Here is a 27,648-nt window from a genome sequence, read left to right on the forward strand (position 1 = left end):
TGGATACCGAGGACTCAAACTAAAGAAATTTCTCTTAGAATACAGCATAAAGAGATAAATTAAAATTATGAATTGAAGTTAAGAGAGAGAAAGATTTAAAAATTGTAACATTTGACTAATAGGAGTTTTAAAAGAAAAGTTAATCTCTTGGAATGAGAATGGAAAGGAGGATATACTCAGAGAAGTAAGAAAACTTCCCAAAACAGAAGATAGATGGAAAGGGCCAACTGAGCCAGATTTAGACCCATAGCAGTTAAAGTTAAGAATAACAAAGCTGATGTGAAAATATTTATGCACCAGATACGGTTTGAGTCATGGACAGTATGTAGCATGGGTCATGCACTCATTCAACATAGACTTTTGAGCATTTCCTGTGCGCCAGGCATTGTGTCAGATGATTAGGGATTTAGAGACTTACGAGAGATGATCCTTGACTTAAAGGAACTCTTTTTCTGGAAAGAGCAGTAGACAGGTCAGTGAATAACTGTAACATAAGGCTAGTAAATGAAACGATAGAGCTGTATACACATATATAGATGGGGCAGCACGGGGGTAATCAGCTGGGTCAGGGAAGACCAATGCAAATATGTCCACCCAACTGAAGTGAGAAATCTAGAAGGAAAAAATAACATGCAAAGAATTTTTTTTTTTCTTTTCAGAACACAGTTCTTTAAATTGCTTTAGTAATGAGGTGTAGGTGTGAGAGACTGGCGGCAGGGGAAACACAGGTGTGAGGTGTGTTAGCTGCAGTCTCGTTACTAAGGTTAACATGCGGTCATTGGAGAGACGCACAGAGGCCCAGATGGTGTTTGGAAAGCTTTCAATCACAAACAAGCCGTGAAATCACAGGCTAAGGGAATAGATCTAAATATCTCTGTGCTTCAGTTATATCTGTGAGGAAAGAAGGGAAGGACCAAAGAATTTATATAGAATTTTTAGGGAAGAATACATTGTTTCCTGATAGAGTGCTTTGACTTGCCCTTTTATGGTCTCTATCTACAAAAGGGGTAGAGAATGGGGTGGGTTGGGTTGGTAATAAATGTTGCAAACCCTTCTGTGGCTGAAATCTGTAAGTAAGATGATGTTTACCTAAAATTTTTCTTTGTTATTTAGCTGTTGATTTCTCAAAGAAAGTTGTCGCTAATACTGATGATAAATGAAAGTTTTGTAAAACAATTTAACTGGAGACAAATATTCCCAATCTACTTATGCAAAGAGCCAGAGATAATAATTGAGTAAGTTGCAGAATTTGGATGAAACTGAAATAATGAAACTATTCTATTGGCTGCAGCTCGTTACACAGGTCCTAGAAATACTGTCCTATCACTACATGCTTGTGAGAAAATGCTAAAGGGGCTTGGATGTATTAAATTCTACATTCTTAAAATGGGTTCCCATGGTGGTTATATGGTGACAAGTTGACATGGTAGAATGAAGAGATAAAACTAGCTGGTGAAGGGTTGTACCTTCATAGTCCAATTTAATTATAGAAAACAAACGCACAGATGGTTTTCAATAACATAAATAAAATTCTAGCATTTTATCTTGCGGCATTTATGAATGAAATAAAGGACCACTCGTTTTCCATCCTTTCTTAGTTTCTTTGATTCTAGGGTCTGTGCTTTTTCTCCATGTACCAAATGTCTCCCTAGGAGATTCCCATATTAGGACATCTACTGTGGTGGTCATTTCTGCCTTAGCAAGGATAAGTTGGTCATATTAACTAGCTGAGAAAACAGACAGTGGGCTATCATGTGACAGTTGACAGGTAAGTCTTGCTAAGAAGCAGGCATGTGGGATACAGACATAAAATAGATTTTTGGGAAACATAGTGGAGCAAAATTTGAAATTTGCCTTTCAGTACAACCTCCTTTTTCTTAAAACATTCTCCTTTCCACAGTCACCACACTCTGGAATCTCATGCTGCTTAATTTATGATCAATTCATTTATACAAATGTGTAACAATACATTTTCCTTCCTAAAAGCATTTGCGCCTTTAAAAAAATGCTATTTTGTTTAACTCAAGAAATGCATTGCTAATAGGGACAGTCAAGGCTATGGGGAAAGAGTCATTTGAAGGAGGTTTGGGGAAAGCCAGCGATAGAAACTTCACCTGGACTTCCTGGACAGGTAGAAGGAAGTTCAAAGGGACAGGGAAGCTGTGTGTACTGAGGGGAGAGTCGATGGTAAGAACTGAAAAGATAAAAATGCTGACCATCACCAATGGATGCAAGTCACGGAGAAGGTAAACTAGGGTGATGGTGTTGGAAGGATAATTGGCTTTAGTTCTGGAGATTGTCTGATAACTCTTATCTTCAAACTTTTGAAGGACAAAGTCAGCTCCTTCCCATTTTGTGATGCACAGCTTGGGTTCAAGAGAGGACCCATTCCAGGCCAGGAGCAGATCCACGAGGCCTTGTGAGAAGAGGCCAGGCTTCCCCGGAATTCAGTCTTCTCTTCTAGGTCTTTAGTCTTGGCATATTTCAACCAACGTACGTTCCATGAATATTCTATTCATGAACATTTTTAAAACTTTTCTTTTGTGGAAAAGTTTCAAACGTACACAAAAGTAGAGAGAACAGTATAATGAACCGCATGTACCAGCTTCACCCAATTTCAACAATTATTAATATTTCTTGGACTTATTTCCTGTAATCCCACATAATACTCCCCTCATTCCCTTTTACGCTAAAGTACTGTGAAGCAAATCCCAGACAGCATGTCATTTTACCTGTAAATACTTCAGTAAAATCATGGCCATCTTAATTTAATAATCATAGATAGAGGAAGGAGAATAAAATAGATTATTATAGTTTACATTTATTAGTTCTACTGTGTTCAGAACTCTGTGCTAAGCATTTTTGCATTGCATTATTTTATGTCATTCTTTCACTCTTCCAGTCACTAGGCATAACTGTTCTCACTTTTCTGAAGGGGAAACTGAAGCACTGAGAGGTGTAGTAAATTGCCAAAGGCCACACAGCTAGGAGGCGAGGCAACTGGGATTCAAATGTTCTTTGTCTGCTCTGCAACTTGTGCCCTTGACCACTATATACAAATGTTTCACCACTACAACATCTGGTCTTATGAAAATAGACCCACGAGGAACATCTTTGCATGGGTGAAAGAACTGCTTTGCATAAAACTATTTGTTCTATTGCTTAGGGCCTTATATAAATTCCTCGTTGATTGAGCATGTTTGGGCAGAAGGCGTCTTGGCGTCAGAGTCATGCGTCTTTAGATTGGCACATTGTTCTGTCACATTATGGTTGTGAGACTTTGGGTAAGTTCCTCAAAGTCTGAGCCTCAATTTTCTCATCAATTCCTGTGAAGATTAAATGAGACACTTGAAAGTCTAGAACAGTCCACTTTATGGAGACTGGAGGCCAGTATATTGGTATTCTGCCTCCGCTTTCTCTTCCTCCCATCTCCCCACTACATCTCACTGTGAGTGTGCTTTCCCTCCCACTCCCACCACCTCGCCTCCATGCTATACAGTCAAGGCTATCTTTATAGCCATATATCCTTGGTTTCCTCATTTAGTACTTTTTGGGGGAATAATTTCTACTCCTTTACCTTCTCTTCTACACATTTTTAAATGTCCAAGCATGGCCATTGCCTTGTGTTAATTTTGTGCATTATTCTCATTATATGTTTAGTGTAAGCCACCTAAAACACTTCCACAAATTCGGCAGGGTATAAATGACCTATCTCGTTATTTAATGTCTCATTCTCTACGGGATCGTGAAGTAGTATGTGCTGCATGAGCCATGCTGCATTTTTGTCATCGTTATGTTGTCAATTTCAATTAAAGCTGAGAACATCTGATGAATAGATGGGGGTGGCCAGGGGAGGGGAGGGTCAGATAGGCTGAGGATTGTTTTGACAGCCTGGCATATTCTTCAAACCAATTTACAAGGCTGTTTTAATTACTTTGGCAACTCTCCTTGGAACCCTCTCCAAGTTCCCCACATTAAAAAGTCTTCTCATCAGCACAACCAAAATTATCAATGATTAAAATGTCATAAACCCCCCAGTTCTCTGCTGGGCTCATCATATGGATGGACTCTACGGTTTTTATAGTCTGATGTGTCAAGCTGATTCTCTGGTTGCCATTGGAAACAGTTTAGAGCTCTTAAAAAACACTGAATAAGCTCTTCAGGTCAGTGTAGCATATTCATATTGTGACTACTGAATGAATCAAATTGGATTAAAGAATCTTTTATAGAGAATTAAAAGGGGCTTCTTGTTGGAAACTGGTACATTATTAGTTGACACTGGGAAACTTACATGAAGAGATTAGACATCCATCTACGTAGTATGACTCAATCACATGTACAATTAAATGTAATTTTGACCTTGTTGAGACCTGCAGAATATAAATGAAAACAAGTATGTGTGCACAGGTATACATAGACACATTTATAGATCTTCCTTATGCTTGAAAATAGCCATATGAAAATTGTGGTTTTAGGGTCTTTGAGGGAAGACCAAAACTGGATATGGTAATAGCCTTGGAATTATGAGGCAGAAGTGTGGCAAAATAAAGCAGAAATGGGGGGAAATTGCTAAGATTTTATCTAAGGCAAAGCAAAGTGGAAATGGGACAAGGCTGGCTTGGGAAATGTTGGCAGGAAACAAGCCTGCTGGCTCTTTTTGCTCCAGGGCAGCCTTTCCTACCTGGGCATCATTTCCTGGCTTCTTAAAAGATGCAGACAGATGAGATCTGGAGTGTGGGTGAGTAATAGAGATAAGGAGGTGGGGAAAGAGATGGTTTATCAGTTATCTATTGCTGTGCAACAAACCTCCCCAAAACTCAGCACCTTAAAACAATACCCATTTATTGCTTACAATTCTGTGCAGCAGGAAATCCCCTCAGGACTCAGCAGAGATGGCTTATCTCTGCTCCACACATGGTCTGCTTAGCTCACTCATGCAGCTGCATTCATCTGGGGCTGGGAGAGGCTGTAGCGTCCAGGATGGCCTCCCTCATATGTTGGGAGCCTTGGTTCCGCCTGTCTGCTGGGTTGCTTCAGTTCACCTCCACCTGGCCTATCTTTTCATGTATTCTCTATTTCTGTCAGGATAGCTTGGAGGTCTTCACATGGTGGCTCAGGGTAGCAAGAAAGCAAAAAGGAAGCTGCCAGCCTTCTTAGACCTAGGCCCAGAACTGGCACAGTGTCAATTGTGCTACCTTCTGTTGGTCAACGCCAGTCACAGGACCAGCCCAGATTTAAGGGAGGGGCGATAGACTCCACTGCTGGATAGGAGGTGTGTCAGAGTCCCACAGAAATTGTATGTGGTTGTCTTTGCCCATAATCCCCCTCAGATGGCCACCTAAATTTGCACCCCACTGAGTGCCTAGTACCTTTGCCTTCTGGTAGGGAGCAGTGACAGAGTTTCCAAATCTCAAAGGGATGTTGACATGCTGATCTGTTTTCCTTTCATTGGGAAGGTGGTGCAGGAGGAAGAGCACTGGTTTGACTTTGGACCTGGATTCTGACCCTTACTTAGCTATTCGTAAGGTGTATGGCTTTGTGGCCACTTCATACTCTGTGAACATTACTTTCCTCATCTCTAACTTAGTAATAAGCATTCTTCTAGGATTGTGCTGAGATGTAACTAAAATAACAGTGTCTAACCAGGTGACTAGTTTACTTAGTCAAAGTAAACACTCAATGATATGAATCTCCTTCCCTCCACATTTGATCTGGGAGAGGCATAACTGCGTGCTCATAAGGAGGATGACCATGTAATTTATTGTCTAAACCAGGACACTTTTGAGTGTGCGAGGAGGCGTTATTAATACTTATGTTAGATAAGAGGTGTAAGTCAGGAGTACTCAGGCAAACTGGGTCACCCTGGTCATACTGCTGGATGGGAGCAAGGACAGGGCAGTAGCCGATGCGTTCAGTGAGAACTCTGCAGAGTATATTTACATTCAATATTATTAAATATGCTCTAAATTAAAGGCATCATAAAACAGATGAGAAAGCTCACGAGGAAATCAGAATTCAGAATAACTGCAGGACAATATTGTCTGCCTTCTATGAGCCTGCATTTCTTTGTCATGTTGCCACATGACATATCTTGTGGCAAATTTATCTTCTTTGTGAAGGTTTAAAAAAAAACCCCGACTTGCAAGGGAATTAATCAAATCCACTTGAAAGCACTCCTTCCCTCCCTGCCCTACTCCCCAGCTGTTTCTCTCTCTAGATCCCCTTTCAATCTCAGCATTATGCTATGTATAATTCCAGGAAAGAAGAATTGACCAGGGGAATTCATGTTGTCGGATTCTGGTACACACACAATTATGTTTCTGCCCTTCTTGAATGGGAATGAAGCAGCAATGCCCAAAATTCTCACCCCATCCAGACTACTTAATATAAGGTTGGTAAAGAAAAAAATCAGATCCATGGTGTTAATTGAGAACTGTTTTGCTTTGAGAGATCTGAAGGAGAGGTAGGACCTTGTGAGTCCATCTCAGAGATGTAGACAAGCAGAGGAACAGAACAAGTTGAAACTGAATACAAATGACCAAGATTGCATGTTATCATAATTTCATGTCCAGATGGTTATGATGTTAAATATTCAGTCCATATTTCCCTTGACTATAATGGATAGCACGTTGTAATGTCATTTTGTGCTTGTTCAAAATATGGTGTGTTCAATCCTAGATTATTTTCTGTAGTGCTGTTTTCCAACTCAAGAAAAACAAGAAAGATTTAATTCTTTTGGTAGTAGATGCAGCAAATGTATGCTAAGGATGTACTATGTGGTGGGCCCACCTCCAATGCATCCTCAAACATACTAAACTATGATTTTAAAACAGTCTAAAAATTAGTCAACTTCTTTATCCTCTTTTTTAACCACATAAAAGATTTAGAATATTAAACGTAACTCCCACCTCCCCTCGTTATTGTTAATATTTTCTCCCATGTTATTGAAGTCCATTAATTTGATTCCACATAATTTTTTAATATAAAATTATTTATATGTTTTTTACAGTTAATTATCAGTTGCATTTAAGAGTACAGTTTGCTGATTTATTTACTCCTTGCCTCTAGATTTATTGTTCTTCCTACTCAAACACAGCTTTTAGTATTTCTTTCTTCCTTTTTTTTCTGGTGAGGAAGATTCACCATGAGCTAACATCTGTTGCCAATCTTCCTCTTTTTTCTGAGGAAGATTCACCCTAAGATAACATCTGTGCCAATCTTCCTCTATTTTGTTTGTGAGCTGCCTCCATAGCATGGACACTGATAGAAGAGGGGTGTAGGTCCACACTGGGGAACCGAACCCAGGCCACCAAAGTGAAGCACGCTGAACTTAACCAGTAGGCCACTAAGGCTGGCCCTGCTATTTCTTTTAGCATGGGTCTGTGGATAAAAAAATGTTTTAGTCTCGGTTAGGTTGGAAATGTTCTTATTTTTTCCCTCTGTCTCAGATGATGGTTTGACGTAGTGTAGAATACTGTGATCTATTTTCCATTAGTGTTTTGGAGATTTTTATTATCTCTGGCATTGATTCAGTAATGTGCTGGTAAATGTTTTCTGGAGGCCGGGGAAAGAACCTTGATCTGCAGTGTTTGTCAATTTCGGTGGTATAAATATTGCCATCATGACTGATTTCAAGCTACTGACATTTTAATGACTGGCTCACAAGGTTCCTGGAAATTTAACAACCAGCTCTTGTGAGTTGGTGCAGGCCGGCTCCAGCATGCCACAGCGTCTATTGTTGCCAATTAGAATCTGTGTCGGTAGAAATGTCTTTCTATTTTAGGTAATATTCTTTCTCCTTGGTAGCTTTTAAAGTTTTCTTTTACCGATGATTTTCTGCAGTTTTAAAATGATGTTTCAGTGTGAATTTAATTTTATTTATATTTATTTTTCCTTCCTCCTTTCCCTTCTTCTTTGTTTCCTTCCTTCCTTCTTCTTTCCTTCCTTCCTTCCTTCTTTCTTCCTGTGCAGTTTGTTTGTTAAAGAAACTAGATCTTTTTTTGGTGGAGTTTGACACATTCTGTAGTTTGCACACATATGTGTAATGATTTTTTCTTCACATTCCTCATGTCTTAGACAAATAGTAACATACTGTACAAACCCTTCTTTTTCCACTTACTATATCCTGGTGATGACTCCATGAGTAATATTCCCCATTCACTTTTATAGCTCCAGAGTGCTCCACTGTTCATGGACATTTGGTTTATATCTAGTTTTTTGCTTTTACAAGTATTTCTGCAATGAATAGTGCAGGATATATGTCCTTTTGTATATTTTTTCACTTTTTCTTTGGGATAGACTTAGAGTACATGTAATTTACCTAGATATTATCAAATTCCCCTCCATAGGGGTTGCGCCATTTTGAATTCTAACCAGCAGTGTATGAGAGCGCTTGTTTTCCCACAGCCTCACCAACAGAATGTGTTGTAGAACATGTGGCTTTTTGTTTGGCTTAATATTTTTCTTTATCTTTGGTATCCAGTAGTTTTACTATGATGAGTCTGTATATGGGTTTCTGTATATTTATCTTGTTTGGGGTTTGTAATGCTTCTTCAGTTTGTGGTTTGATGTCTTTCATCTGTGTTGTAAAATTCTCAGCCATTGCCTTTTCAAATATTGCTACAGTCATGTTCTCATTCTTCTCCCTCTTTGGAACTCCAATGACATATGGATTAGATCTTTTACCATGTTTAAGAGGCATTTTGCACTCATTTCTCTATTTCTGTTGTTTTATCCTCTATACTTTACCCTGCCCCATCTTAGAATTCACAAACCATTTCTTTTGCTTTTAATTATAGATGCTGAGTTCTTAATTTGAATTACTGTATTATTCATTTCTAAAAGTTCTACCTAATTATTTTTCATGGATTCAAGTTCTTTAATGGTTCTTCATTTTCTCAGCTATTTTCTTAAACATATTACTCATATTTATTTTAAACTCTGTTAGATAATTCCAGTAACTGGATCCTCTGTAGGTCTATTTTTATTTCTAGGCCTTTCTGGTCATTTTTGATTTAATGGTAAATATTATATATGAGAAATTATAGAGGCTCTTGATGATGCTATCTTTCTCCATGCAGGTGTCACACCATTGTCTGGTAGGCAGATAAAATAGGTGGTGATTTCATTGATCCAATTAAGAACTGAGCCCTCAAGTTAAGGATGAGCTCCTTGTGAGGCTCTGTAACATTGCTTTGTCTCTGTCCCTAGGGTATAGCCATTTTAAGATCCCAACTGAGAGTTCAGATGAGATATTTACTATGGCCCTTATACTTTTCAAGTCCTGAGTTTGTATTTTTGCCTCCTTGGCACTTGAGACTGCCAAAAATTCTTCTTTCTTTTTACAATCTTTATGTTTAGTTTCTTAGATTTTTGCCCTATCCAGTGTAAGCATTCAACAAGTGCCTTGGGTGGAATACTATCATGTCGTCATGTGTTAGACTTCTCTCAATTTTCTTTCTCTTCAGGAACTTGAGTGCTCAATTATTGGCTGCCTGAGGAGGCCCAAGTTCTAACTTTTGATGCTTTATACCCATGAGTTTGTCACAAGCCCTACCTTTTTTTTTTTTTTTTTTTTTTTTTACTTTTGGTAGTTCTCTCTCTAGATTCTGACACACATAAAGAATTTGCAAATACCTTGATGGAAAAGTGGCTTACTCAGCTTACCTTTCCGAGATCTTCTCTTCTTGAGTCCTAATTGCCTTGCTAGCTCTCTGATGCCTTCAAATAGATGTTGTTTTGGGTATCATGTTCAATTTTTCTAGTTGTTCTTGGAGGAAGAGTTGTTCTTTCACAACCTACTCCATCATATCAAGAAGGTGAAGTCTCATGTATTTTTGGCAGTTGAATTTTGTAATAACATGAATATATTATATATTTTATAATTTCTATGAATTCTTCTTTATAAGAAGTTATCTTCTGTGTATATATATATATGAGTGTTTGTGTGAGGGGGAGTCCTGCCTATGTTTTTTAGTAGTGGAGGCCTCTCTATAGGGCAGTTTCATTTTTGCTGTTGATGGCATTCCATTTTTGTTCAGTTTTCATAGCAGTTTCTGCATTTGAAGTTTCTGCCCGTGTAGGTGGTTCGTATTTGATTCTTCCCCATGTGCAGGACAAGACCTAATTTCTCTTAGGTAATTCTCTGTCCACTCATGACTTGAGGTGGGAGACTGATTTATGTTGCACTTTTGGGCTGGTGGGTTGAGATTTTCTGATCTCTGTTCACTGAAGATAGAGTGTTTTCCTGTATCTGGATTCAGTTGATGCAATCACAGTCTGGGCCTTGTGATCAAAATTACACAATAAATTACCATGTGTTAAAAAATAAAGTACCTCCATCGACACTTGATGAAGCAAATTTAGAGCCATTATATGGAGATACTATTACTTACAGAAGGTCATAAACTATCAGAACATATTATCCACAGGAGAATTATAGGCTGAAAATAGAAATACATGACAGAGTATTTATAGAAATTAGTAAAATCGATGATAAATCTAATGTACATCAACATTTCTAGCTTCAAGGCTAAAATATAGGTGTCACTGTTGGAATGGGAAAAGAGTAGAAAGGAGCCTTAATACATGGAGTCCTTACTATGTGCAGGTACCTTATACATTTTATTCCATTTACTCCTCAAAACAATCTTTTGAGGTGAATATTAGTCTCTTCATTTTACTGATGAGGAAACTGCCTTAAAAAAGCGGCCCATTTAAGACCATGGAATCCCTTTAGATGCAGCTTAGGACTAAATTAAATTCGTTTTATTTTGATCAGTGTGTATCGAGTGGAAGCTGGGGTACAAGGGCAGAAAAGGACAGACTAGGTCCCTGACATTCGTAAATGGATGAGATGCCCTTATGGCTTCCTTGAAGCACCTGCTTTCCTCTGCCGCTGCATATCTCATTCTGTTTGTCATCATCTTTTTACATGTTTGTCTCCCACTCTGGGTTGTGAGTTCTTTGAGGGTAGTGACAAAGCCACATCCATCTTTGTATCCGTAGTGCTGAATGAAGGAACAGATAGTAATTGCTAAATCCAACGTTCAAATGGAAGCCCATCCTGTAACAAAAGCTGCGCTGTTCCTGTTCATCAATCCATGGGACCGTGGAGAAAGGAGAATGTGCTGGGAGCCCTGCCTAATGAAATACGCCAATGATGTGTTCTTCAGCACAGGAGTGATATATCAGGGGGCACAGGATGAACCAGTTTTTACTTTGATTTTGGAAAGAGAGTTGGCTTTGATAATTTATACAAACAATTTTCTCTTTATACCACATATCATCTTTTATTGAATAACAGGAAATAAAAATGAAATGGCCACTTTCTCCAATTTCTCTTAAGTTGTTTTGCCTTTAAATATATTTCTCTTATTATTTAAAGTGCAATGATTTAACAGTGATATAAAGGGCTAATTTCTCCAATCTTCTTTAAATAATTTTGCCCATAAATATATCTCTTTTATTATTGAAAACACAGTAAATCCTAATGGATGGTTGATAGAGGTTCCCTAGAAAGGTTTAAAATTGCTTTATCAGATTAATTTAGTAAGACAGTTTTTGACAGTTTTTTCAGAAGGCTACAGCAGTAGATAACATACAGACAAAGCTGTTATAACATTGGGGGGCAAAATTAGGGTGGTTTAAAGAAGAAGGTAGTTTATAAGTTTCACACAGGAGTTTCAAGGTGAGTGGTCCAGGTGAGGACAGTTCAGCTCCACACAGTCACTCAAAGACACAGGTTTCTTTCATCAGGTTCCTCCACACGCTGGGGCTTGTCTTCATCTGCATGGTCAAGCCGAATCTCAGCCACACAAGAACGGGAAGGAGTGGATGTCCAGAACAAGTAATCCTTTCTCATAAGTAAGTGAAGTGTAAGTTGCACGCTTTACTTTTGCTCATGTTACGTTGGTGATAATAGTTACGTGATTACACTCAGCTTCAAGGATGGTCAGAAAGTATAATGTTAATTGGGCAACTGCTGCTTAAACTGTATCACTGTAGAAGAACAGGAGGATGGATTTTGCTAGACAATTAGCAGTCTCCACTACTAATGGTAACGCTGGAATTGACAGGACGAAAAGTGAGTTCTTGGAGTGCGTTCTGGAAAATCTTTGGTATCAGTTATTCATAAATGACTTAATATGGCTAAGCTGCTTTCAGGAAACTGAAATTTTATGCATTTTAATCCTGAGAAGAATTTGTTTAGTTAGTCCTGAAAAACCTCTCTTCCAATTTAGGATAGCTGACATGATGTAATCCCCATCTCTTTTTTTTACCAATTAATCAGAGATACAGTACTTGCCTGTTGCCCATGCGTCTGGTCAGTTGGTTGTGTATTCCAAAGCACAAAAACAAGGAGTTTTGCTTTGCTAAGTGTTAACATGATGGCAGACATAAATGACTTTCTGAGACATTCAGGCTGGGGTGTGAGTTTAAAGTATTGCTTGCTGAGGATGACCTTTTTGACACCAGCTGCTATTAAACATTCTTGCCTGGTCACTGTGTGTTCTTTAAGAGTTGTGTTAAATCTTCTCAAATGTGAGTTGATGGAATAGAGCCCTTTTGGGCCTCCTGGTGCATTTAAAGTGGTGTTTATGTTATGTCCTAAGTTGGCCAAATTATCGTTACTGAAAATATTAGCTTGTAGATGGAAAAATATGAAAAGTTAAGTATTTAGCTAACCTGGCCATTCAACCTGAATAGAATATTTTATTCTTTTTGGCCTCTCTTCATTCCCTGCCCATCTCCTCTGCTTCTCCTTCAACACCAACTTCAGAGACAACTTTGTTTTCTAATCAAGCTCATTATGTGCCATGATGTGGTTGGGGTGTTTGGAATGTATGCTGATATTGAAAGGGCAGGCTCAACAATTTTCTGGTAGGTCCTCGAACATTTTGTTATAAATAGGGGAATGAATGCTTGTTTGTTTTGTTTTTGAAGCTATTCTGGCCCTACTAGAGCCTTGTTACTTAAAATGTGGCATCAGCATCACCTGGGAGCTTATTAGATATGTAGAAGCTGAGACTGTATTCTAGACCTGCTGATCAGAATCTGTACGCAAAACACATTTCCAGATGATTCTACATGCATTTAAGTTTGGGAGTCACTGTACTAGAAAATCAGACATCTGTTGAAGCCTGCTTATCTAGCGCCTTATGGGACTTTAATAAGACTACCTCAAATTGACTGGTCCATAGATAGACTATCTGAGTTGACTCTAGTCTCCTTGAGACTTTAGAAACACCATGGAGCCCCATGGGCCACCAGAAAATTGCGGTAGTTCCTTTCAGTTTAACCTAATCTAACAATCTGAATGAGCTGACAAAAATAGAATTGCAAAACACAGACTGGGAGAAAATATTAATTATACAGATCTCACAGAGGACTTCTATCTAGAATATAGAATAAATTCTGCAACTTGATAATAAGAAGGTAAATAATCCAATAAAAATGGGTAAAATATTTGTATAGACACTTTACAAAGAAGATATTTGAATGCCAATAAGCACATGAAAGATGCTGAACATCATTGGCAGAAAAATACAAATTGAAGTCACAGTAAGATTTGACTTGGGTTCCTACTAGAATGACTAAAATTGAAAGGACTGTCAATACTAAGTGTTGGAGAGGATGTGGAGCATACATACATTGCAACTGGGTACACCCTTCTTTGGAAAACATTTTGGTAGTTTCTTACAATGTTAAACACATGACCTAGCAATTCTACTTCTAGGTATTTACTGAAGAGACAAGAAAATACATGTCCAAACGAAGACTTGTACACAAACGTTCATAGTGGTTTTACATATATTAGCCCTGAACTGGAAAAAACCCAAATGTCCATCAACAGGTGAATCTATAAAGAAACTGTGGTATATCCATATAATGGAATACTACTCTGCTATAAAAAGGAATGAACTAGTAATTCATGCAACCATACGGATGAGTCACAAAAGCATTATAAAGAAAGAAGTTTTACCCCCAACAATTACACACTGTATAATCCCATTTACGTGAAATTCTAAAAAATGGACATCTCGTCTATAGTGGCAGAAAGAAGATTAGGGGTGATCTGAGGCTGGAAGTTCAGGAGGCTTGACTGTAAATGGGTACAAGAAAACTTTTTTTTTGGTGGAAGATTAGCCCTGAGCTAACATCTGCTGCCAATCCTCCTCTTTTGCTGAGGAAGACTTGCCCTGAGCTAACATCCATGCCCATCTTCCTCCACTTTATATGTGGGATGCCTATCACAGCATGGCTTGCCAAGCGGTGCCATGTCCACACTCAGGATCTGAACTGGCAAACCCCGGGGCTGCCAAAGCGGAACGTGTGTACTTAACCACTGCGCTATCAGGCCGGCCCCCACAAGAAAAATTTTGGAGTGATGGAAACATTCTGTTCACTCATTGCGGTAGTTACAAGGGTGTATTGTGTATAATTTGTCAAAACTCGTTGAATCATACACTTAAAATAGGTGCATTTTATTGTATGCAAATTACTAATCAATAAAGTTGACTCAAAACAAAATAAAACAAACCTAAACTAATTACCAAGATTCACACCTACCCTCCAGGGAAGTCAAATATCAGAGCAAGCCCTTACTACTCTAGTATTTTCTTTCTAGCATCTGGGGATTTCCCTTTTTTTCCCATGAACTTAAAAAAAAACCCAATCCAAAGATGATTATATTTTTTGTGGCATTTCTAGGCTTTTGCTGGCTGGGAAGAGTTTAAAGATTATTTTAGTCCATTATTTTTTTTTTAATTTAAAATTTCCATGAGTATTATGGAAGTATATAAGTAATGTAAATCTCTCCCCCTTCTCTCTTTACAACTTTTCAGTAAGGTCTCTTTCTTATTATTTTCTTGTGGAGTGCTGAGTCCTGTTTTAGTGGTGAGGGTGAAGCCAAAATTTTCCATAAGAAGGATAGGTGCATATGGCCCACAGTCAGCTGTCTGGAGACCTAAATGCTCAAGTCACAGATCACTCAGGACTCCTCCTAGAAGTGCCCTTCTAGAACTTTCTAGATGATTTGAAAACAATATACTTTCAATGAGGGCCCACTTCATTTCTTAAAAATCCACTATTGAGGGCATAATTTATAAACAGATTCTTGTGCTCCGTATTTGGTCTCACCATCCCCACCCATACTCTTTGCTCTTTAGAAGGCTTGCATTTCTCCTTGCATTTCTCTGAAGAAGCCCTCCATTCCTACCTCTGCATTTGTGCCCTTACTTTGATTTGGAATACTTGTTCCTTTTTATGCATTTGACGAAATTATGCTCAAATTTCCCTTTCTCCAGCAAGGTTTGCTAGCCAATCACAAGCAAAGTGTTGCCTTTATCTCTGCATTCTATAGCATCTTACATATAGTTCCACTAGAGATCTTAACCTGTTTTAGTAGTTTATTTAGATAGCTATTTCCCTTATGACACTGTGAACACCTGGAGGAAAGGAAATGCATTCTGCTTATCTTTGTTTCTCTATTGCCTAACACACATCTCGGCACAGAGGTAGCTCTTGATAAATCTGTGTTACTGAATAATAAAATTCATTTCAGAGCTTAGGATGAAGGAAGGGGTTGAATTTTTGATATAAACTAGTGTACTTTCTTGTAACCATAATGAAAGGTACATAACCTATTCCCCTATTTTTGTGTCAGAAACTCAGAGTAAAATTTCTGGTTAACAATTCTACAGCTTCTGGGTATTCTCTTGTTTACTCGTATCTACCTTAGTCCTATTTTAATCCTATTTGATCTTATTCTGCCTGTGTTTTTATTGTAAGCTATCTCAAATGTTTTTTAAGATGTAAAGACCTAAATAAAAACTAATGAATGCCAAGAGGCTGGATTCAGGGCTATGCCCTTGGGAACATCGTGGGACCAGAAGAGAAGGGAAGCAGTGCTCTTAATGTTTCTGAAGGAGAGGAGAACATTCATTTTTCATCCATCACTAGCAGAGAGGAAACTCCCCAAATAATTTAAATCCTTAACTGGGACCACTTTAAGGAAAGGTATGGAGATTCTCTGATCTGTGTCGTATGTTGGTACATTATGTAGTCAAATTTGGATAATGTGATTCACATATTTTCCAGAAGGCTTTTAATTCAAGAATGCCTAATAAACTTAACAGCAGCAATTTTCAAGCATCACAATTTTTTAAAACTGTAAGGCAATTTTACATTTGCAATAAAATTGACTTTCTAAATGTCAAGGGGAAGGAAAAAAACTAGCAAATTAGAAGCTGAAATGAAGTCAACTCTCTAATCTTTATTTCTTTTCCTCTACTCTGTCTATCCGCATCCCTGTTTTCTCTCCCCACATTCTCTCTTTTCTATTAATTTCACTTCAACATGCATTTTCCGGTTTTCAAATACTTTTCTTTGGAGTGACTCAGGAACACATGGAATTTCTCTCCCTTCCTCAGAAACTTCCACACCATTGCCTATAAGCCCCATGAAAGATTCAACTGCTTGGTTCTTCACTTGGCTACTGGTCTAGAGGAATATATGTGGCTCAGAGGAGTCAGAGAAAGAAGGGCCTTTTTCTTCAGGGTTCCAAGATGTGAATTCAATTATATAATGAACCAAGTCTTTGAAAATCTATGCCTGGCATCTAAGTTCCTGTATCCTGAATTCCCAAAAACCAAACGTGTGTCGTCTGTTCCTTCATTCCACTCCTTATGAAACTTTTCTCCTTGTCCCACCTATTCCTAAGGAACACTGGTTTTGCTTAAATAATACACAAGAGTGTTACACAAATCTGGACTGGGTAGAAAGAGGAGCAGGGATGCCGGGAGGGGGCGGTCTGCAAAAGTAACTAAGAAGCTACCTGGAGTTCGCCGTGTCTTTATTACAGAGCTGCCTGGAGCTTTAATAGCAGCTCCTACATGGCAGCAGGTACAAGCCAACCTTCAGAGACTAGCATGATTTCCACTCCCCGGGACAGTCTGAAGATCTTCCCATGATTTAATTCCTTCTTATACCTTACATCCCAGGTCTGGGATGACAAACTACGGCCCATGGACCAAATTTTATGTTTTTATATGGTCCACAATTTAAGAATGGCTTTTACATTTTTAAATGGTTGACCAAAAAATTAAAAGAAGAATACTTTGTGACACATGAAAAATGTTGTGAAATTCCAGTTTCAGTGTCTATAAATGAAATCTTTTTGGAACGTTCTTTTACATATTGTCCACAGTTTCTTTCATGCCATAATGGCAGAGTTGAGTAGTTGGGACAGAGGCTAATGGCCCACAAAGCCTAAGATATTTACTGTATCATTTTTTACAGAAAACATTTGCTGACCCTGGGACTAGTGTTTCTCTCTGCTCCTGTACTCCCTTGTCTGTGTGGGCTGTTTCCGAATTGTTCCAGGACATCCTGGATGTATAGGCCCATGCTTCCACTGGAATAAATTTCTTTCCCAACAAATCTTTATATATTTTTGAGGACCTTTACTGAGTTTTGGGGGAGGGACGTACTTGCCATTTTGCTTACTATGGCCCTTTTCTCCTCTTTCTTCTTCCTTTTATTTTCCTCTCCATCTGGAAATTTCCAAGAATTTCCTCTAGGTCACTTCCACGCACTCTCAGGTTCCCTGTGGGTCTCAGTGTCTACCCTCGGCAGACTTTTTGAGGAGTTGTTTCCAAACAAAGCTGTGCTGTGTTGTCCCTGAAAAAGAATTCTGGTGAACGCAGTTTTCTCCACTTTAGTACTATGGGACAACAACAGTTCTCTAGAGATTTAGCTGAAGCTCAGAGCCTTCTCTAGGTGCTAATGACTTTGCTTTTCAATACTCTTAAACTGGATCTCAGTTGAATCATAAAGTCTCTTCACAGTGCACTTTATCCACGCATTCTTTCTGACATCAGACCTCTGGATGGTCTTTCAACTTTAATCCTCTTGCCTATGTCAATGAAAGAAGAGATCAGAGGCTGTTCTTTCAAATGGTTTCAGCTACTTAAACTCATAATTATAGCAGCCTGATTTTTATTGTACAATGCTTAGCGATTTAGATTTTAATCAAAACATCATACTCAGAACTTTAGTTAGAATGGTGCGCCAGTGATCTATTGTTGCATGGAAAGATTGCCTAGTGAGTAGCTGGGATTATTAAAATCCATAGCGATGTCAGAAATTCTGGCCAGAGTCCTAATTGAGAGTGATTAGAGGATATTTATCAAACTCTTCTGAAGGCTGCTCTTTGTTCTCCTAGTCATGGTTTTAGAAGAGTTCTTCTTGGGATTATAGTTACTGATAGCAAAATGTGTGTATAAAACATATAACATTTTATTTCTTTCAGCATATAAAAGGAGAAATATAGCAAAAATATTTGCATATCGCCATATGTTTCTGGTCAAGGTAGAGTTGTAAATTTTGTTCCAAACTTGTGGGAATGATAGATAAAATGTAAAAGACATAGATGGGCTCAAAATCTAGAGGAACATCTCCAAGGGCATAAAATCAAATGTTTTATCGAGGTTCAAAGTGTAGATTCTCTGGGCTTTGGGTGAACATGCATATAGGAACTGTATGGAGCTTACTGTTTAACATCTCTTGCTCTGGAAATGAGACAGAAAGAGGCTATTGTGGGCCTATGACTAATAGGAATCTGGGAGCCTGGGGATTTGGGATTCAGCCTCATCAATAGCAGTTGAACAAGCCTCCCACTGGCTCAGTAAGAGAACTGGATTTGCTATATTTCCCCAAATCACTCTGGGGTAAGGACTTTGAATCATCAATATAAGCCCACCTGGAATGGAGTGGAGGGGAGAGAGAGAGAGTGTGAATGCAAAGGTCCCCCCTCAAAAATACTGTCTTAAGGAGAAGATCCAAGATGGCACCGTGAGTAGTCCTCTTTGTCTCTCCCCCTTCGAGTCTACAATTATTTGGACACTTATCGCTTGACAAAGGATATCCAGACAGCATCTCAGGACGTCTGAGATACCCACGCGACTATACATTGGAAGGCGGACGGACTTTCCTCCGGGAGGATGTGGAAATAGGTGAAAACTCTCCGACCCCGACTGAGCAGCCTAGTACCCGCAAGTGGCTTTCTTCCAACGGATGCCCCCAGAGGATCTACACACATCTAGGGCAGGAGCGAGCACACAACAGAGGAGCGACGGTGGAAACAGGTGACCAGAACCCTACCTAAATCCCCTGCAATTGCTCCTAAACGCAAAGGGAAACTTTGGAGTTGCACACCTGAGCCCACGGGGAGAGTCTCTCCCTGCCATTGGCGGGGAGACCCCACCTGGTGTTCGCAGCGCCCGGAGGGTCCCAGAGAGAGTCGCTGAGGGTACGGAGGTCTCCCAGCTGCCGTTGCCTGCCCCGTGGGACTAGGGATTGCCAGAGATCTCGGAGAGGACTGGGACTGGGGGAAGTTTCAAAGGCCGGCTCTGCGACCCAGAGGGGAAGCGCCGGAGTTCCCCCCGGGCAGCAGACAAAACTCTCTGTCTCCCATTAGCAGAGGGGCCACGCCCAGCATTCACGGCTCCAGGAGAGTCCCGGAGAGAATCCCAGAGGGCGGGGCGACCCCCAGCTGCCATTGCCCGCCCCGTGGGACTAGGGATAGCCGGAGATCTCGGAGAGGACTGGGGCTGGGGGGAGTTCCAGAGACCCAGCTCCGTAGCCTAGGGGGAAACCCTACAGGCTCACAGCAGCCTTAGGGAAAGCCTCTGCACAGCACCAGTAGAAGGCACCCAGCTGGCAGCCACAAGGCTGGAAGACCCCAGGGCAAAAGCAGCATAGCTAGGTGAACTAACCACAGACTGTAGAAGATGCCAATAGCTCTCCTGCGACCCATAGAGGACAAGTGAGATTTTGTGGGTGCCGACAGCAACGGAGCGACCAATATAAGTGATCCCACCCCTGGCCACTGGAAAAGCCCATAACACCATTGCAGACCCCAAGGAGGGAGCACATCTAGGTGGGCTGCAACAGTAGGCACCAGCAGCCTGAAGCCCCCCTGTGACGGCCCCCACGACAGAGGAGGGAATCCAAAGGACCACTGTGGCTACGAGGAGGGGCCCAGGCCCAGCTAGCAACTGTGGACAGGGTTCCTGGTTGGTGCAGTATAAACAGCTGCTCCCTCACCGCAGCAGCTGAAACAAGTGAAAGGAGCAACTAAACTCTATCTCCATGCAGAGGCACAAATCAACAACATCAAGCAATATGAAAAAATACATTAAATCTCCAGAACAGAAAGAAAGTAACAAATACACAGAAAACAATCCCAAAGAAAATGAGATATATAACCTAAATGATGATGACTTCAAAACAGCCATCATTAAAATACTCACTGAGTTAAGAGAGAATTCTGACCGACAACTCAACGAGTTCAGGAGCTATGTCACAAAAGAGTTTGATATGATAAAGAAGAACCAAACAGAAATATTGGAAATGAAGAACACAATAGAGGAGATTAAGAAAAATCTAGATGCTCTGAACAGTAGGGCCGATAATATGGAGGAAAGAATTAGCAATTTGGAAGATGGCAATATAGAATTGCTGCAGGCAGAGGAGGAGAGAGAAGCAAGACTAAAAAGAAATGAAGAAACTCTCCGAGAATTATCAGACACAATTAGGAGATGCAACGTAAGGATTATAGGTATACCAGAGGGAGAAGAGAAGGAGAAAGGGGCAGAAAGCCTATTCAAAGAAATAATGGCTGAGAACTTCCCAAATCTGGTGAGAGAGATGGATCTTCAGGTGACAGAAGCCAATAGATCTCCAAACTTTATCAATGCAAGAAGACCAACTCCACGGCATATAGTAGTGAAGCTAGCAAAAGTCAACGACAAGGAGAAAATACTAAGGACAGCCAGGCAAAAGAAACTAACCTACAAAGGAACCCCCATCAGGCTATCAGCAGATTTCTCAGCAGAAACTTTACAGGCTAGAAGAGAGTGGAATGATATATTCAAAAATCTGAAGGACAAAAATCTACAGCCGAGAATTCTCTACCCAGCGAAAATATCCTTCAAATACGATGGAGAAATAAAAACTTTCCAAGATAAACAAAAATTAAGGGAGTTCATTGCCACAAAACCTCCTCTACAGGAAATCCTCAGGAAAACCCTCATTCCTGAAAAATCCAAAAAAGGAAAGGGGCTACAAAACCAAGAGCAGAGGAGATAAGTAGAAGGACAACAACAGAGAGTAGCAGCTCTACATCAGAACAGATTAAACCATGGGACGAGAAACAAAGGAAATTGAAGAAAACCGGAAAACAAGACACAAAATGGTAGTGGTAGGCCCCCACATCTGAATAATCACTCTAAATGTAAATGGATTGAACTCCCCAATCAAAAGACACAGAGTGGCAGGATGGATCAAAGAACAAGATCCAACAATGTGCTGCCTCCAGGAAACACACCTCAGCCCCAAAGACAAACACAGACTCAGAGTGAAGGGATGGAGAACAATACTCCAAGCTAATAATGAACAAAAGAAAGCAGGTGTCGCTATACTAATATCAGACAAGGTAGATTTCAAAGCAAAACAGATAAAGAAAGACAAAGAGGGACAGTACATAATGATAAAAGGGACTCTCCACCAAGAAGACATAACACTTATAAATATATACGCACCCAACACAGGAGCACCAAAATTTGTAAAGCAACTCTTAATAGAACTAAAAGAAGACATCAACAACAATACAATAATAGTAGGGGACCTCAACACACCATTAACACCAATGGACAGAACATCCAGACAGAAAATCAACAAGGAAATAATAGAATTAAATGAAAAATTAGACCAGATGGACTTAATAGATATATATAGAACACTTCATCCAAAAACAGCAGGTTACACATTCTTCTCAAGTGCACATGGAACATTCTCAAGGATTGACCATATTTTGGGAAACAAAGCAAACATCAATAAATACAAGAGAGTTGAAATAATATCAAGCATCTTTTCTGATCATAATGCTATTAAACTAGAAATCAACTACAAGAAAAAAGCAGAGAAAGGTGCAAAAATGTGGAGAGTAAACAACACGCTTCTCAACAAACAATGGGTCATTGAAGAAATTAAAGAAGAAATCAAATTTTATCTGGAGACAAATGAAAATGAGAACACGACATACCAAATCATTTGGGATGCAGCAAAAGCTGTCCTAAGAGGGAAATTCATCGCAATACAGGCTCACCTCACTAAACAAGAAAAAGCTCACATAAGCAACCTCAAACGACACCTAACAGAACTAGAAAAAGAAGAACAAACAAAGCCCAGAGTCAGTAGAAGGAGGGAAATAATAAAAATAAGAGCAGAAATAAACGATATTGAAACAAAAAAGACAATAGAAAGGATCAATGAAACAAAGAGTTGGTTCTTCGAAAGAATTAACAAAATTGACAAACCCCTAGCCAGACTCACCAAGAAAAGAAGAGAGAAATCGCAAATTAATAAAATTAGGAATGACAGAGGAGAAATCACAACAGATACCAATGAAATACAAGAGATCATAAGAGAATACTATGAAAAACTATATGCCAACAAATTGAACAACCTGGAAGAAATGGACAAATTCCTAGATTCCTACAATCTCCCCAAACTGAATCAGGAAGAAATGGAGAATCTGAATAGGCCAATCACAAGTAAGGAAATAGAAACAGTAATCAAAAACCTCCCCAAAAATAAGAGTCCAGGACCAGACGGCTTCTCTGGAGAATTCTACCAAACATTCAAAGAAGACTTAATACCTATTCTCCTCAAACTGTTCCAGAAAATTGAGAGAGATGGAGAACTCCCTAACACATTCTATGAAGCCAACATCACTCTGATCCCCAAACCTGACAAGGACAACACAAAGAAGGAGAACTACAGGCCGATATCACTGATGAACATAGATGCAAAAATCCTCAACAAAATTTTGGCAAACCGAATACAGCAGTACATCAAAAAGATTATACACCATGATCAAGTGGGATTTATACTAGGGACACAGGGATGGTTCAACATCCGCAAGTCAATCAACGTGATACACTACATCAACAAAATGAAAAACAAAAACCACATGATCATCTCAATAGATGCAGAGAAAGCATTTGACAAGATCCAACACCCATTTATGATAAAAACCCTCAGTAAAATGGGTATAGAAGGAAAGTACCTCAACATAATAAAGGCCATATATGATAGACCCACAGCCAACATCATACTCAATGGACAAAAACTGAAAGCCATCCCTCTGAGGACAGGAACAAGACAAGGGTGCCCACTTTCACCATTCCTATTCAACATAGTACTGGAGGTGCTGGCCAGAGCAATTCGGCAGGAAAAAGAAATAAAAGGAATCCACATAGGTAACGAAGAAGTAAAACTCTCGCTGTTTGCAGACGACATGATCTTATCTATAGAAAACCCCAAAGAATCCATAGAAAAACTATTAGAAATAATCAACAACTACAGCAAAGTAGCAGGGTATAAAATTAACGTGCATAAATCAGTAGCATTTCTATACACTAACAATGAACTAACAGAAAAAGAACTCAAGAACTCAATCCCATTCACAATCACAACGAAAAGAATGAAATACCTTGGGATAAACTTAACCAAGGAAGTGAAGGATCTATACAATGAAAACTACAAGACTTTCTTGAAAGAAATTGACGATGACATAAAGAGATGGAAAGACATTCCTTGCACATGGATTGGAAGAATAAACATAGTTAAAATGTCCATACTACCTAAAGCAATCTACAGATTCAATGCTATCCCAATCAGAATCCCAAGAACATTCTTCACAGAAATTGAACAAACAATCCTAAAATTCATATGGGGCAAGAAAAGACCGCGAATTGCTAAAGCAATCCTGAGCAAAAACAAAGCCGGCGGAATCACAATCCCCGATTTCAAAACATACTACAAAGCTACAGTGATCAAAACAGCATGGTACTGGTACAAAAACAGGTCCACAGATCAATGGAACAGAATTGAAAGCCCAGAGATAAAACCACACATCTATGGACAGCTAATCTTCGACAAAGGAGCAGAGGGCCTAATGGAGAAAAGAAAGTCTCTTCAACAAATGGTGCTGGGAAAACTGGACAGCCACATGCAAAAGATTGAAAATTGACCATTCTTTTTCACCACACACCAAAATAAACTCAAAATGGATCAAAGACCTAAAGATTAGGCCTGAGACAATAAGTCTTTTGGAAGAGAATATAGGCAGTACACTCTTTGACATCAGTTTCAAAAGAATCTTTTCGGACACTGTAACTCCTCAGTTGAGGGAAACAATAGAAAGAATAAACAAATGGGACTTCATCAGACTAAAGAGCTTCTTCAAGGCAAGGGAAAACAGGATTGAAACAAAAAAACAGCTCACTAATTGGGAAAAAATATTTACAAGCCACTTATCCGACAAAGGGTTAATCTCCATAATATACAAAGAACTCACACTGATTAGCAACAAAAAAACAAACAACCCGATCAAAAAATGGGCAGAGGACATGAACAGACATTTTTCAAAAGAAGATATGAATATGGCCAATAGACACATGAAAAGATGTTCATCATCGCTAATCATCAGGGAAATGCAAATCAAAACTACACTAAGATATCACCTTACACCCGTTAGATTGGCAAAAACATCCAAAACCAAGAGTGACAAATGTTGGAGAGGATGTGGAGAAAAAGGAACCCTCATACACTGTTGGTGGGAATGCAAACTGGTACAGCCACTATGGAAAACAGTATGGAGATTTCTCAAAAAGTTAAAAATAGAAATACCCTATGACCCAGCCATCCCATTACTGGGTATCTATCCTAAGAACCTGATATCAGAAATCTCAAGAGTCCGTTGAACCCCTATGTTCATCGCAGCATTATTTACAATAGCCAAGACGTGGAACCAGCCCACATGCCCAGAAACTGATGATTGGATAAAGAAGATGTGGTATATATACACAATGGAATACTACTCAGCCATAAAAAAAGACAAAATTGGCCCATTCACAACAACGTGGATGGACCTCGAGGGTATTATGTTAAGCGAAATAAGCCAGTCAGAGAAAGACGAACTCTATATGACTCCACTCATAGGTGGAAGTTAGTATATTGATAAGGAGATCTGATCGGTGGTTACCAGGGAAAAGGGGGGTGGGGGGAGGGCACAGAGGGGGAAGTGGTGTATCCACAACATGACTAACAAAAATGTACAACTGAAATCTCACAAGGTTGTAATCTATCATAACATTAATAAAAAAAAAAAATACTGTCTTAAAATTCTACAACAAATGAAAAAATTTTAAGCTAAGAATGAAGGTAAAATAAATCAACAATCACATGACAAAAAAATTAGCCCAGATGAAAAAAAAATAGCACAACAAATCCCAAAGCCATAAAGCAGATTTGACTATTTTGACTATGTAAAGATAAAAGAAAATTTGTATTACAAAAGTCATTGCATTGATAGTAGCAGTTAGGATTTGATTGCTAAAAGAGACTCATAGGACCCAAAATAATAGTGCACTCAAATCTACAGTTCATTGCAGGAAAATGATATAATACAGCAAGAGCATTAAAATAAGGATACGCAGCTAAGGGCAGCCTGCAGGCAGGGGTCTGGAGAAGCTACGTGCTAATTCCAACTGTACTCTGTCTGAAAGGCTGTACCAGATGCTCTTTATCTCCCAAAGCAGGAACAGTTGACACGTGCACAAAATATCTCAGACCCAGGGAGCCCCATATGGAGTCTCAGATGTGGCTTCTTTTACCTTGCTGGTCACCTAGGCCCACTACTTTCATGTCACCAGCCCCTGTATCACAGCTCTTCTAGGGGTCTTAATGAGAACAGGTACAAATCATCAGTCTCACTATGATCAATCAACAATGCTAATAAGCTGGTATAAACTACTCCAAAACTCACCTGGAACGCATGATTACAAAGCAACACCATTAATCAATTCATTTCATACTTTGACCAGGAGTCAATGTTGTGCAGATACTTCAGCAAAATATCTCAGGCTAAATTCCAGACCTGCAGGAATTAATCCTCACAACACAGCCACCATAAACAGTCAAAAGACAAATAATAAAGTAGGAAAATGAATTGCAACTTACATTGTAGATAAAAGAGCAATTTTCCTGACATATAAAGAATTTCTACAAATCGATATTGAAAAGACTAACAGCCCAATTGAAAAACAGTCAAAGGATATTAAGGGACACCTTACAGAAATGAAATCATTCTTAAACACATAAAAATAAGTGTGTGAAAAAATGTTCAATCTAATGGTAAGGAAAATGCATTTTGAAACTACTGAAATGTCATTTCTCACCTATCAAATTGGCAAGGGTCAGAAATTCTGAGTACCCATCATGTTGGGATGGCTATCGGCCAACCACTCTCTTCACAGTTGGGCAGTGAGTCCTTCCATGAAAGGGTATCCCAGCATCACACTTTACTGTCTACTCCAGTAAGACTCATTTGATGTGGGAGTTTTATATCCACAGACCCTTAAATCAGGAGTGATTTTCTCAATACATGAATCAGTCAGTGTCTTCCAATTGTACCCAGTTACCATCTTAATGTCTCTACTCCTTGCTTCTTGCATTCCAGGTATCATTGCACATGCTAATCCCTTCCCCTGGGATGCAAGAAATAACAATGCAAATAAAAATTGATGCAATAACTCAGTTCACCTTATTAACTATTGACTAATAAGAAAACTCCTTAATTTTAGGAAGTTAAAAGATGAAAAATATATATTCTGGATGAAAGCTACAAGATGAGTAGTGTTGAATGGGTGTGTGTGTGTGTGTGAAATATTCTAAGTTCCCAGTTCTGATTGGGATAATGATAGAAATCTAAAGTACCTGAAATATTTTACTTAAAACCATTTGGCAATAAAGATCCTTGAAGAAGTATATGGGATTCATTCATTCATTCCTTCCTCAATATTTGTTCAATGTTTTTTCAAATAAATGTGCTAGACTTTGCGGGAGGATATCAATATAAACGAGACAATCAGGGGCCAGACCAATGGTGTGGTGGTTAAGCCTACACACTCTGCTTTGGTGGCCTGGGGTTCACCGGTTCAGATCCTGGGTGTGGCCCTAGCACCGCCTTTGCCATGCTGCGATGGCATGCTGTGTAACATAGAAGAAGATTGGCACCGGTGTTAGCTCAGCAACAATCTTCCTCAAGAAAAAGGGGAATATTGGCAACAGATGTTAGCTTAGGGCCAATCTTCCTCACACACACAAGAAAAGAGAGATTCTTTTTGCAAGCATCTTATGCTGTTGTCTGTAAGGAAAGTAAAATGCAGACATGAATAACCTGGAACAGGGGTTGGAAAAGTTCTGTGAAGAGCCAAATATGAAATATTTTAGGCTTTGCCAGCCACATGGCCTCTGTTGGAACTATTCAACACTGCTTTTGCAGTGCAAATGCAGCTACAGGACTCTATGTAAACAAATGGGTGTAGCTGTGTTCCAATAAAACTTTATTTGTAAACAGATGGTGGGCTGGGTTTGACACATGAGCCTTCATTTGATCATACCTGAAAGGTATAAAGTAATAAATTTATTTGAGAAATTCCAGTAAATGGGAATTTGGAAGAGGGAAAGCTTGCATCTAGCTAGCAATCATCTAAGAGGACTTCACTGGGGTGATGA

Source organism: Equus caballus, chromosome 16 (genome assembly GCF_041296265.1).
Source record: "Equus caballus isolate H_3958 breed thoroughbred chromosome 16, TB-T2T, whole genome shotgun sequence".
Classification (NCBI taxonomy): Eukaryota; Metazoa; Chordata; class Mammalia; order Perissodactyla; family Equidae; genus Equus; species Equus caballus.